The following is a 14,854-nucleotide window of genomic DNA, read 5'->3' as shown; positions in this document are numbered from 1 at the left end:
TGTAAAGCACCCTTCTGGCAAGACAGTGATGGAGTGAATGATGGTGAAAGTTTTTCTTTTTCGGGCCACCCTGCCTTGGTGGGAATCGGCCAGTGTGATAATAATAATAATATATATTATTATATATATATATATATAAATATATATATATATATATATATATATATATATATATATATATATATATATATATATATATATATATATATATCCACACACACACACACACACACACACACACACAAATAGATCACAGTAAACAGGTGATTTCGGAATATGCAAAACAACCACTGTGAAAGAATAATGAAATTCCAATAATGAAATTTCATTATTCTTTCACAGTGGTTGTTTTGCATGCATGCATATATATATATATATATATATATATATATATATATATATATATATATATATATATATATATATATATATATATATATAATATATATATATATATATATATATATATATATATATATGTCGTGCCGAATAGGCAGAACTTGCCATCTTGGCTTAAATAGCAACGCTCATCTTGCCATATAGGAGAAGTGAAAATTTGTGTATGCAATAATTTCGCCAAAATCATTCTGAACCTAACGAAAAAAAATATATTTGATTGTGTTTGTTTAGTATTAAATTATTGTAAACGTATTTAAAATATTTTTAGTTGGGTTAGGCTAAAATAAATTGCTCTTATTATAATAAGGTTAGGTAAGTTTTCAACGTTTCTTTTGGTGCAAAATTAAAAATTTTTACATTAACATTAATGAAAAAAATATATCTTTAAACGTATAAGAGAAAATTTTAGATAGGACTTAATTTTAAATGAGTTCTTGCTAATTGACCAGTTTTACATATTCGGCACGACATATATATATATATATATATATATATATATATATATATATATATATATATATGTGTGTGTGTGTGTGTGTGTGTGTACTCACCTAGTTGTACTCACCTAGTTGAGGTTGCGGGGGTCGAGTCCGAGCTCCTGGCCCCGCCTCTTCACTGATCGCTACTAGGTCACTCTCCCTGAGCCGTGAGCTTTATCATACCTCTGCTTAAAGCTATGTATGGATCCTGCCTCCACTACATCGCTTCCCAAACTATTCCACTTACTGACTACTCTGTGGCCGAAGAAATACTTCCTAACATCCCTGTGATTCATCTGTGTCTTTAGCTTCCAACTGTGTCCCCTTGTTACTGTGTCCAATCTCTGGAACATCCTGTCTTTGTCCACCTTGTCAATTCCTCTCAGTATTTTGTATGTTGTTATCATGTCCCCCCTATCTCTCCTGTCCTCCAGTGTCGTCAGGTTGATTTCCCTTAACCTCTCCTCGTAGGACATACCTCTTAGCTCTGGGACTAGTCTTGTTGCAAACCTTTGCACTTTCTCTAGTTTCTTTACGTGCTTGGCTAGGTGTGGGTTCCAAACTGGTGCCGCATACTCCAATATGGGCCTAACGTATACGGTGTACAGGGTCCTGAACGATTCCTTATTAAGATGTCGGAATGCTGTTCTGAGGTTTGCTAGGCGCCCATATGCTGCAGCAGTTATTTGGTTGATGTGCGCTTCAGGAGATGTGCCTGGTGTTATACTCACCCCAAGATCTTTTTCCTTGAGTGAGGTTTGTAGTCTCTGACCCCCTAGACTGTACTCCGTCTGCGGCCTTCTTTGCCCTTCCCCAATCTTCATGACTTTGCACTTGGTGGGATTGAACTCCAGGAGCCAATTGCTGGACCAGTTCTGCAGCCTGTCCAGATCCCTTTGTAGTTCTGCCTGGTCTTCGATCGAGTGTGTTCTTCTCATCAACTTCACGTCATCTGCAAACAGGGACACCTCAGAGTCTATTCCTTCCGTCATGTGTGTGTGTGTGTGTGTGTGTAGAAGTTTTCAAGAGAAAATTGGACATGTACCTCTGCCAAGTGCCAGATCAACCAGGCTGTGATGGATATCTGGACCATTGGGCCGCCTGCAGTAAGAACCCGGTTGATGAGACAACAGCCAGAGAAGACTGGCCCATGACCGGGTTGGGATAGTAGGAAAAGCTCTCGAGACCCTTCAAAGGTATATTAAAGGTATATCTAGGTTGAATGGCTTGAGAATTTTGGAGCTAAATGAAATTCAGATTGAAAGACTTTAGAATCAGAACTGAAAAGGGCTTGCTTTTTGGTTTTAGAATAAATATTAATGTACTTTTTTTTGGGTACCGCAAGCAAACAACGTTTCCAAAAAAAAAAAAAAAAAATTCACCTCACGGCCGGTCACAGGTAGTTACCAAAGGTCCCTATAAAATATTAAGTTAGACTAACAGTCTAGTCTTTGATCTTTAATGTGTAGAGCAGCGCACAAATTTCTTGATTTCCATGTCAGATACATTTAAACACTCTCTCATGTATCAACATAAATATCCATAAAATTAATGGAAGGTAAAACCCATTAAGTGTAGGAAGAAAATTCTTAGTTTAACAGTGTGGCCCAGCATAGCTGGGAGAAAATTTTTCAGACTCTTATATTCATAGAATTGTTGACCGTGGCCAACACCAGTGAGAGGGGGTTTCCCCATAGCCATTCCACATTTAATGATGTACCGGTGAAACAAAATAAACAGTGTAACAATTTATTATATTAATAAACAAATAATTTACATAAATGACTAAAGCCTTACACATGCGCGATCTTCAGGGAATAATTGTATTATAATCAGTCATATAAGGGCTCTGTATCAGGAAGTTGTAAGTACTCGGTATCAGCTTGATGCTCGGTATTAGGTTGATATGAGGACTCGGTATCAGGGTGATGTGATGACTCGGTATCAGGTTGATGTGAAGACTCGATATCAAGGTGATGTGAGAATTCGGTATCAGGTTGATATGAGGGCTCGCTATCAGGTTGATATGAGGGCTCGTTATCAGGTTGATATGAGGGCTCGCTATCAGGTTGATGTGAGGAATCGGTATCAGGGTGATATGAGGACTCTGTGTTATGTTGATTTGAAGGTTTTGTGTCGTCCTGGCTCGAAGAATCGATATCGTGTTGATTTAGGTACTCGGTATCATACTGATGCGATGATGACGTATTAGGCTCGGATAAAGGCTGTGGTTGATATGATGGTTCTTCTTGGAGCTGGATTGAAGGTTCTTGTTGGGGCTGTGAGGGCTCAGACTTCGGCCGAGGCTGGTATGAGGGTTCTTGTGGCTGGAATGAGCGTTCTTGCAGCTGGAATGAGGCTTCTTGTGGCTGCAATGAGGGTTCTTGCGGCTGGTATGAAGGTTCTTGTTGGGACTGGGGGAATGATTCAGACTTTGACTGTGCCATATATGAGGGTTCCTGAGGAGGGTATAATGTTTCTTGGGGCTGGTATGAAGTTTGAGGTTGGGGATAGTATAAAGGTTCTGATTGAGGCTCGTATGAAGGCTGAAATTGTGGTTCTGGCTCGTATGAAGGCTGAGGTTCGGATTGGTATGAGAGCTGAGGTTGGGGTTGGTAAAATGGCTGAGGTTCGGATTGGGGTTGGTATGAGGGCTGAGGTTCGGGTTGGTATGATAGCTGAAGTTCAGGTTGGGATTGGTATGAAGGCTGAGGTTCAGGTTGGGGTTGGTATGAGGGCTGAGGTTCAGGTTGAGGTTGGTATGAGGGCTGAGGTTCAGGTTGGGGTTGGTATGAGGGCTGAGGTTCAGGTTGGGGTTGGTATGAGGGCTGAGGTTCAGGTTGAGGCTGGTATGAGGGCTGAGGTTCAGGTTGGGGTTGGTATGAGGGCTGAGGTTCAGGTTGGGGTTGGTATGAGGGCTGAGGTTCAGGTTGGGGTTGGTATGAGGGATGAGGTTCAGGTTGGGGTTGGTATGAGGGCTGAGGTTGCGGCTGGTATGAAGGCTGAGGTTGCGGCTTGTATGAGGGCTGAGGTTGCGGCTGGTATGAAGGCTGGGGTTCGGGTTGAGGATGGTATGAGGGCTGGGGTTGGGGTTGCGGCTGGTATGAAGGCTGGGGTTGCGGTTGCGGCTGGTATGAAGGCTGGGGTTGCGGTTGCGGCTGGTATGAAGGCTGGGGTTGCGGTTGGTATGAAGGCTGGGGTTGCGGTTGGTATGAAGGCTGGGGTTGCGGTTGCGGCTGGTATGAAGGCTGGGGTTGCGGTTGCGGTTGGTATGAAGGCTTGAAGGTTACTGGGGGACCGTACTGGTTGGGGTACTGGGCTTCTCCGACGTACTGCACGTCTGCTGTAAATCCCACCTCGTGGTCAGCTTCATAGTTCACCTGACGTAAATTACTGTTTATTAGCAATAAGAATATCAGTTATAAAATTTATTTACTATATTGACGATTATTGTTCAGGATCAGACGTTAATAACACGTACCGTCTGCTTGCGTCCGTCGGGGAGGTCGACATTATAGGAGCCACGGACGATGTTGCCGTCAGAGTTCTCATTGTGACCGAAGGTGGTGCCGGAATAGTCCTTAACAGTGTACGCAAAGTTGTATGGCATCCCAGGCTGTTATTGTCAAAACTATATTGAAGTAACCATTAAAAGCATATGTCGCTATCACAAATAATGTTCAGGTACATGTATCATCTTAGAATAAAGAATATAGCGGGAAGGTAACTTTGCTAACCTCCTTGTAGCCCAACTCGTGTGAAGGTGGAGGTCTGTAGGAATCTGTGGGGACGGCGAGAACTGACCCCAACAGTAGTACTATCAGGACTGCTTGGAGGAGACTGCTGGGGTTTATCTCCGTCATCAGGGTACCCTGGAAGACACTGCTGGGTATTGAAAGGTTTATGTGCTGTTATCAGAATTTTAATTTCTTAACTAATTTCCAGTGCATAGCTTCTAAATTTTGAGATCATTATTTTGGTTGCGGTGTATCGAAAAAAAATATAATGTAAACTTTTTTTTTTTTTTGGGGGGGGGGGGAGGGAGATACAATTGTCGTCATACTGTGGTTACATATAACGAATTTTGTGCAGATATTTAATCTGATGTTGAATTTTTCTCGCAAGTTTGCTTACCAAAGATAGAATCATATTTGTTTTAGGTCATCTAATTCTTCCTCCCATTTTCAAGCAATAACTAGAGACCTAACTAGTCTTGAAACTTTATCATCATCCTCATTAAACATCAACAATAACTGTTTACATGGAGACCTTTGCACGAGTTTTAAAATAACAGTTTAAGGATTTCTAAATAAAATAATCAGTTGTTTTATTCCAGTTGGCTAATATATATGAACCTTTGTGTTGTATCTGGATAATCTTTGTTACCGTAAAACTTGCTCAGTACCCCAGATTAAGTTTAAAACCTGCCCAGTTAGGCAGACACCTTGTTTTTGTAAGTAAGTCTAAGGCCAATATAAAACATGCCCAGTTAGGCACATGACATTATGCAACAAGGGTAAGTCCAGACACACGGCCTCGTTCGTGTAATAGTCAGGTCTGGTTTGAGGTTTACTCTGTCAGGCAGACGACCTTGTTTTTGTAACAAGGTCACATCTAGTAAAAACCTGCCCAGTCGAGATTGACAACTGCACTGATACGCAGACGAATATTTTTGCGAAGTCATGTTCGTTTCAAAACCCTCGCTCTCTTTTCAAGGTCAGGTATAGTTTAAAAAGATAATATGAACACCGAAGGTGATTTAAGACCCACCTTGAGAATCATGTTGGAGTGTTGTGGGTTAGTGTTGGTGGGTGAGTGATGCTCGTCTCTAGTCCGCCTCAACCTTTATACTCACCATCCTCTCTCCAGTGTCTACCCATCCATTAATCATACACATCTGCTGCTTAGCCCCAAACTAACGGGGTAGCTGCCAAGCTCGTAGGTAATGGGGGTAGCTGCTGCTGCTCTTTCTATACTCTATAGAGAGAAATTCCATATTTTTCACTTTAGAAGAGTCACTGGAGAACTATTCATATCTTTTAGTAAATATAGCTTAACATCGATTATCATCATGACAAACAGGTTGTAATGGAGTGAAACGTAGCAGGTGACACTTGTGCAGCTGTCGTCAGAGAAACTGGATGTTTACGGAACCTACATTGGTTCTTCATGCACCTGTTTTGTCTGTAAATTTCCTCAAGAGTGAAAAGAAAACGAGTTTTTTTTTTTACATTTCTGATATGGTGGATAATTGTCTCGATAATTACCAAGATAATGCATTATTATTATTCTGTATTTTGGACCCTTTTACTTGTATAGCGTTTCATAGATTGTCGTGTGTATGTTTTATGAAATAGTTTCTTTGTGGCCTGGATGCTGTTCCATCTCTTAGCGTTATAGTTGATGGTTATGAAGTTGTAAGAGTGGAGGCTAGAATGTTTGATTGACTGCTTATATTTGGTAACTTTGTAAAGATTTAAAACGAATATTGTGTATTTAGTTTCATGTCGTTTTGATGACTTTTGCTGTGTAATAGTTTAATATTACAGTTGATGATGACTCTGCATATGTAAGATATGGATAGATGGTGCACTATATAGTGTAAATTGTAAAAACACTGTAGATAACGTTAAGCTACTGTCAATAAGGATAAAATAACCTACAGTTCATTCCATCTCCTTCCAACCATAAGATTAAGACGAATTATATATATATAATGTCGTTCCGAATAGGTAAAACCAGTCAGTTAGCAAGAACTCAATTAAAATTAAGTCCTTGATAAAATTTCTTCTTATACGTTTAAAGATATATTTTTTTAATTTATGTTAATATAAAAATTAATAATTTTGTACCAAAAGAACCTTAGAAAACTTACCTAACCTTTTTATAACAAGCTGTTTAATTTAGCCCAATTCAACTAAATATATTTTGATAAGTTTATGGTAATTTAATAATAAACAAACACAATGAAATTTTTTTTTGTTAGGTTCAGAATGTTTTTTTGCGAAATTATTGCATACACAAATTTTCGCTTGCCTTATTCGGCAAGAAAAGCCTTTCTATTTAGGTCAAAATCGCAAGTTTTACATATTAGGCACAATACACACACACACACACACACACACACACACACACACACACACACCGTTCGAGTTCCAAGTGTGAACTTGACATGAAGGTCAGTTCACCTGACCAATACTTTGTTTAGTAAGAATTCAATTTTTATTGTTGTTTGGAATCCTGCGTAATCTCGCAAAAAGAATTGAAAACAAACTCGCTGAATAGAGCAATAAAACAATTTTAAACTCCCAGTAGAAGGCTAGGAGTATGAGATCCCAGTCACTGGTCCTGCGAAACTTTGTCAGCCGTTCTTTGTGCACGATAACTCGACCAAAATGGTTATAACTGTGACCATAATTTTTAAAGGGGTGGACCGGTAAGCCAGCAGAAGGCCTCGGTCAGATCACCAAAAGCTCCAACTGCGGGTCATCATGTGACTAAGACCCGCGTCAGGAAACACTTGTCCTGTTTCCTAACGAACCTTACCTAACTTAGAGCTTGACCCTACTGCTCGACGCTACCGAATTTTGGGCTGTTCGACCTTCAAGTAGAACACCTGTTTCAATATCTGTGCTTAAATGTCTTGGTATGTTTGTGTGGGACATTTTCAATAGTTTTTTATTGTTTGTGAAGCTTCAAAACCGTGTGAGGTGGAGGCTTTATCCTCCGTCCACTAATTCGTATGCTTCTCGGCTAAACGGCAGTGTTGAATAAATAGCCTCCGCAGATTAAATTTTGTACAAGATTGTGAAGTTTATAAAACTTCATTTACGCATTTGTTTTGCTGGAGATATAAGCACGTTACCTTACTTAGGTCGAGCTGTAAGCACGTTACCTTACTTAGGTCGAGCTGTAAGTACGTTACCTTACTTAGGTCTAGCTGTAAGCACGTTACCTCACTTAGGTCGAGCTGTAAGCACGTTACCTTACTTAGGTCGAGCTGTAAGCACGTTACCTTACTTAGGTCGAGCTGTAAGTACGTTACCTTACTTAGGTCGAGCTGTAAGCACGTTACCTTACTTAGGTCGAGCTGTAAGTACGTTACCTTACTTAGGTCGAGCTGTAAGCACGTTACCTTACTTAGGTCGAGCTGTAAGCACGTTACCTTACTTAGGTCGAGCTGTAAGTACGTTACCTTACTTAGGTCGAGCTGTAAGTACGTTACCTTACTTAGGTCGAGCTGTAAGTACGTTACCTTACTTAGGTCGAGCTGTAAGTACGTTACCTTACTTAGGTCGAGCTGTAAGCACGTTACCTTACTTAGGTCGAGCTGTAAGTACGTTACCTTACTTAGGTCGAGCTGTAAGTACGTTACCTTACTTAGGTCGAGCTGTAAGCACGTTACCTTACTTAGGTCGAGCTGTAAGTACGTTACCTTACTTAGGTCGAGCTGTAAGTACGTTACCTTACTTAGGTCGAGCTGTAAGCACGTTACCTTACTTAGGTTGAGCTGTAAGCACGTTACCTTACTTAGGTCGAGCTGTAAGTACGTTACCTTACTTAGGTCGAGCTGTAAGCACATTACCTTACTTAGGTTGAGCTGTAAGCACGTTACCTTACTTAGGTCGAGCTGTAAGTACGTTACCTTACTTAGGTCGAGCTGTAAGCACGTTACCTTACTTAGGTCGAGCTGTAAGTACGTTACCTTACTTAGGTTGAGCTGTAAGTACGTTACCTTACTTAGGTCGAGCTGTAAGCACGTTACCTCACTTAGGTCGAACTGTAAGCACGTTACCTTACTTAGGTCGAGCTTAATATTACGGATTGCGAAAAAGATTTAGGAGTTCTGGTTAGCAGTAATCTGAAACCAAGACAACAGTGCATAAGTGTTCGCAATAAAGCTAATAGAATCCTTGGCTTCATATCAAGAAGCATAAATAATAGGAGTCCTCAGGTTGTTCTTCAACTCTATACATCCTTGGTTAGGCCTCATTTAGATTATGCTGCACAGTTTTGGTCACCGTATTACAGAATGGATATAAATTCTCTGGAAAATGTACAAAGGAGGATGACAAAGTTGATCCCATGTATCAGAAACCTTCCCTATGAGGATAGACTAAGGGCCCTGATACTGCACTCTCTAGAAAGACGTAGAATTAGGGGGGATATGATTGAGGTGTATAAATGGAAGACAGGAATAAATAAAGGGGATGTAAATAGTGTGCTGAAAATATCTAGCCTAGACAGGACTCGCAGCAATGGTTTTAAGTTGGAAAAATTCAGATTCAGGAAGGATATAGGAAAGTACTGGTTTGGTAATAGAGTTGTGGATGAGTGGAACAAACTCCCAAGTACCGTTATAGAGCCTAGAACGTTGTGTAGCTTTAAAAATAGGTTGGATAAATACATGAGTAGATGTGGGTGGGTGTGAGTTAGACCTGATAGCTTGTGCTACCAGGTCGGTTGCCGTGTTCCTCCCTTAAGTCAATGTGACCTGACCTGACTAGGTTGGGTGCATTGGCGTAAGCCGGTAGGAGACTTGGACCTGCCTCGCATGGGCCAGTAGGCCTTCTGCAGTGTTCCTTCGTTCTTATGTTCTTATGTTCTTATGTAAGCACGTTACCTTACTTAGATCGAGCTGTAAGCACGTTACCTCACTTAGGTCGAGCTGTAAGCACGTTACCTCACTTAGGTCGAGCTGTAAGCACGTTACCTCACTTAGGTCGAGCTGTAAGCACGTTACCTCACTTAGGTCGAGCTGTAAGCACGTTACCTTACTTAGGTCGAGCTGTAAGCACGTTACCTCACTTAGGTCGAGCTGTAAGCACGTTACCTTACTTAGGTCGAGCTGTAAGCACGTTACCTCACTTAGGTCGAGCTGTAAGCACGTTACCTTACTTAGGTCGAGCTGTAAGCACGTTACCTCACTTAGGTCGAGCTGTAAGCACGTTACCTTACTTAGGTCGAGCTGTAAGCACGTTACCTCACTTAGGTCGAGCTGTAAGCACGTTACCTTACTTAGGTCGAGCTGTAAACACGTTACCTCACTTAGGTCGAGCTGTAAGCACGTTACCTTACTTAGGTCGAGCTGTAAGCACGTTACCTCACTTAGCTCGAGCTGTAAGCACGTTACCTTACTTAGGTTGAGCTATAAGCACGTTACCTCATTTAGGTCGAGCTGTAAGCACGTTACCTCACTTAGGTCGAGCTGTAAGCACGTTACCTTACTTAGGTCGAGCTGTAAGCACGTTACCTTACTTAGGTCGAGCTGTAAGCACGTTACCTTACTTAGGTCGAGCTGTAAGTACGTTACCTTACTTAGGTCGAGCTGTAAGCACGTTACCTTACTTAGGTCGAGCTGTAAGTACGTTACCTTACTTAGGTTGAGCTGTAAGTACGTTACCTTACTTAGGTCGAGCTGTAAGCACGTTACCTCACTTAGGTCGAGCTGTAAGCACGTTACCTTACTTAGGTCGAGCTGTAAGCACGTTACCTTACTTAGGTCGAGCTGTAAGCACGTTACCTCAATTAGGTCGAGCTGTAAGCACGTTACCTTACTTAGGTCGAGCTGTAAGCACGTTACCTCACTTAGGTCGAGCTGTAAGCACGTTACCTTACTTAGGTCGAGCTGTAAGCACGTTACCTCACTTAGGTCGAGCTGTAAGCACGTTACCTTACTTAGATCGAGCTGTAAGCACGTTACCTTACTTAGGTTGAGCTATAAGCACGTTACCTCATTTAGGTCGAGCTGTAAGCACGTTACCTCACTTAGGTCGAGCTGTAAGCACGTTACCTTACTTAGGTCGAGCTGTAAGCACGTTACCTCACTTAGGTCGAGCTGTAAGCACGTTACCTTACTTAGGTTGAGCTATAAGCACGTTACCTCATTTAGGTCGAGCTGTAAGCACGTTACCTCACTTAGGTCGAGCTGTAAGCACGTTACCTTACTTAGGTCGAGCTGTAAGCACGTTACGAAATATCGTTTTTATGGGTAAATCGGACTCCCCTCGATTACTAAGCTATCAGGTCACTACCACAGATTTTTAATGTGATATTTATGGGTCTGTTTGTATGAAATAATTCTAATGTTACTTATACTTGATCTTGTTAAATGTAAAAACTGTAATTTATTATTTTAACATATAACCAAATTATACAGGAGAGAGAAAGTTGGACGAAGGAAGGGAGGAAGAGCGTGAAAGAGGATTAGAAATTAAAAAAATTCGGAAGACACACATACGAATATGTAAACAGACGAATTAGCAAACAAATGGCCACTTAATATATAAAGGGAATACCTCTGGAGCGATGCACAGCTGTTCAGTGAAACGCATTTTGTTTGTAGTGTGTGCTCTCCGATTCATGTTTAAGGGGGTCGAATCTTGGCTCCTTGCCCCGCCTTTTAAGATGCATTGACTGACATAACTGGTTTCTAGCCTCTTGAGCACTGCCTACCTATGCAGAAAGCTGCGCAGAAAGTTTTCCTTAACTACTGCCACCTCCGCGTCATTCCACCTCTCTGCAATCCTAAGATTTAAAAATGTATTGCAAGTTTTCCACTGGGAAGAGATGGCTGATCAATGACAACTGCACTAATATGCCGAGACACTGCATCTGCAACAACGTTCAATTTGTCTGGGAAATGCGCAGAAGTAGTATTGAATTCGTGTATGGTCAAAGACCATCTGGCTAATCCTCCAGCAGGTTGTTTATTCTGGAATAAAGGAATCAGTGAAGCATGATCTGTCAAAACAAGAATTGTACCTGGTCTCGGTTTCTGCAGGTTGATAGAGGAAGCTTATATTGGAGCCTCTGTGGGTGCTAGTACGTCTTGAGGTGCTCATCTCCCACCTTACCTCAAGCAAAGAGAATCAGCGCACAGTGCTCACCTATTCAAGCTTAATTCATTATTAGTTCTTTAGAAATAAAAATAGTCAATAATAGACAATGATGTTCGTTTTTGTTCTATTGAAATACGATATTAAATTTATAAAGGTGATATTTGGATACGGCCTCCTGCCGCTATATACCTGTCATACATAATATGCCGAATAGGAACATAAGAACATAAAGAAGGAGCACTGCAACAGGCCTACTGGCCTATGCGAGGCAGGTCCAATTCTCCCAACGGCTTAAGCTCACTGACCTAGCGACCTTAAGCTTACTGACCGTCTGACCTCACTGACCTAGTGAGGTCAGATACGTCACTTAAGGGAGGAGCACTGCGTCCGACCTAGTAGCACAAGCTAGTTAGATCCAATTCACACCCACCCACCCTCACTCGTGTATTTATCTAACCTATTTTTAAAACTACACAAGGTCTTAGCTTCTATGACGGTACTCGGGAGAGTGTTCCACTCACCCACAACTCTGTTACCAAACCAGTGCTTTCCTATATCGTTCCTGAATCTGAATTTTTCCAACTTAAAACCATTGCTGTGAGTCCTGTCTATGTTAGATCAGTGGTCAGTCGTCACGTGAGGTCACAGACCCTGAGCTGCTTTGGGGATTTGCGTGGACGGTTACAAAGCATGGCTTGCTTCTGCAGTGTTTTAAAAATTGAGGTTGGAGAGTTGAAGGAGGAGGTCTTGCTTCTCCAGGAGGAGATTAGGAGGCTGAAGGTCCATTTCAATGGGTCTGGGAGAGAGTGTGAGGTGGCTGGAGTTGTGGGAAATGAGGCTTCTAGCAGTGAGGTGCAGTCTGTCTCTCGCTGTGAGGAGGCTGTAGGTGGGGAGGTAGCAACGGCTACCAGCAGTGAGGTGCAGCCCAGCACCTGCTACAAGTGGCGAGTGGTTCACAGTAATGGGAGGCGCATCAGAGTAAGGAAAGTTAAGAGTGAAGATCTGAAGGTAGGAAATCGCTTCTCTGTTCTTCAGGATGAATGTACTTCAGTGGCCAGTGAAGGTAAGGGTACTACTGCCCCTGCTAATGGAGGTAAGTGCATTCTTGTGGTTGGTGACTCTCAGGTAAGATATATTGACCGAGCTTTTTGTAATAGGAATAAGAAGATGAGAGATAGAGTGTGCTTCCCTGGAGCTGGTGTTGGGGACATTGTCAACAGGCTGGATAATATCATGTCAGGTAATGGGAACAAGCCCATTATCTGTCTCAGTGCTGATATTGGGAAGGGTAGGAGAGAAGAGCTGCTAGATAAGTACAGGTCAGCTATAGATTTCATTAAGTCTAAGGGAGGGATCCCAATCATATGTAGCATCTTGCCTAGAAGGGGAGTAGGAAATGAATGGTTGTCTAGGGCAATTGGTGTAAATTGCTGGCTAGACAGATACTGCAAGGAACTTGCAATCCCATTCATTGACAACTGGAACAACTTTTATGGCAAACATGATATGTATGCAAGGGATGGGGTACATCTCTCTGGGGCTGGGGTGGTAGCACTTGCAGACTCGATTGAGAAGGCCATTGGTGAAATGCCTATGATTTTAAACTGATAGAAGATAGAGTTATGGGTGTGTGTGGGAAACAAGCAGGTTGCAACACTAGGGTTCGAAACATTAAATGTATAAAAGGCATTCAGCATGAAGTTATAAATAAAAACAATAGCAGGAGTGTAAGAAATAAGATAGATATGCTAAGATTAATTGCAAGTGCAGGAAACATAGATATTATTGCTATAACAGAGACCTGGTTCAATCTGAAAGATAGAGAGATGCCCTCTGAATGTCACATACAAGGCTATAAATTATTCCACACTGACAGGGTCAACAGGAAAGGTGGTGGAGTAGCGATGTATGTCAGAGACAATTTAAATTGTTGTGTTAGACAAGATATAAAATTAGAAGCGTCAGCCACTGAATCTGTTTGGTTACAGCTTCTCGAGGGCCGAGAAAAACTAATTTTGGGTGTGATTTACAGGGCCCCAAATCTTGATAGGGAGTGCAGTAAACTTCTATGGGACGAAATTCGTAAGGCATCTACAAACGAAAATGTTGTGCTAATGGGAGATTTCAACTATAGACGGATTGACTGGAGCAATTTGACAGGAAATTTAGAGTCAGGTGACTTTCTTGATACGATCCAGGATTGTTTTTTAAAACAGTTTGTGACAGAGCCAACTAGGGGAAATAACCTCCTTGACTTGGTTCTTGCCAGTAGGGAAACTAATTAATAATCTTGAGGTTAATGATGAGCTTGGGGAAAGTGATCACAAATCACTCAGTTTTAATATATCATGGAATTCCCCTAATAATGGCAATCAAGTCTCTGTCCCTGACTTCCGCTTGGCTGATTTCATAGGACTGAAAAATTACTTAGGTGGGCTGAACTGGAATGACCTGACTAAGGGTCAGGTAGGTGGTGATGGATGCCGATATGACGCTTTCCAGGGCATAGTTCTAGCTGCTCAGTCAAATTATGTTCCAAGTAGGGAAATCAGATCAAACAAAAATGATCCTAAATGGATGAACAATAGATTAAAATATCTAATTGGTCAAAAGAGAGGCATATATAGGCAAATCAAAAGAGGAGAGGGGCAATTAAGAAATCGATATATTCAGTTAAAGAGAGAAATAAAAAAAGGAATTAGAAAAGCAAAAAGAGATTATGAGGTTAAAGTTGCAAGAGATTCGAAGACTAACCGAAAAGGATTCTTTCAGGTATACAGAAGTAAGATCAGGGACAAGATAGGCCCACTCAAAAGTTCCTCGGGTCAGCTCACTGACAGTGATAAGGAAATGTGTAGAAGTTTTAGCACATACTTCCTCTCAGGGGAAGCGTCACGAGCGGTGTTCCATAGGGGTCAGTGTTGGGCCCCCTGCTGTTCACAATATACATAAACGACATAGATGAGGGCATAAAGAGCGACATCAGCAAGTTTGCCGATGACACCAAAATAGGCCGTCGAATTCATTCTGACGAGGACATTAGAGCACTCCAGGAAGATTTGAGTAGACTGATGCAGTGGTCGGAGAGGTGGCAGATGCAGTTTAATATAGACAAATGCAATGTTGGACAGGACA

The sequence above is a fragment of the Cherax quadricarinatus genome, chromosome 61 (genome assembly GCF_038502225.1).
Source record: "Cherax quadricarinatus isolate ZL_2023a chromosome 61, ASM3850222v1, whole genome shotgun sequence".
In the NCBI taxonomy this organism is placed as follows: Eukaryota; Metazoa; Arthropoda; class Malacostraca; order Decapoda; family Parastacidae; genus Cherax; species Cherax quadricarinatus.
The sequence above is the reverse complement of the archived record's forward strand: the minus strand, read 5'-3'. Positions refer to the sequence as shown.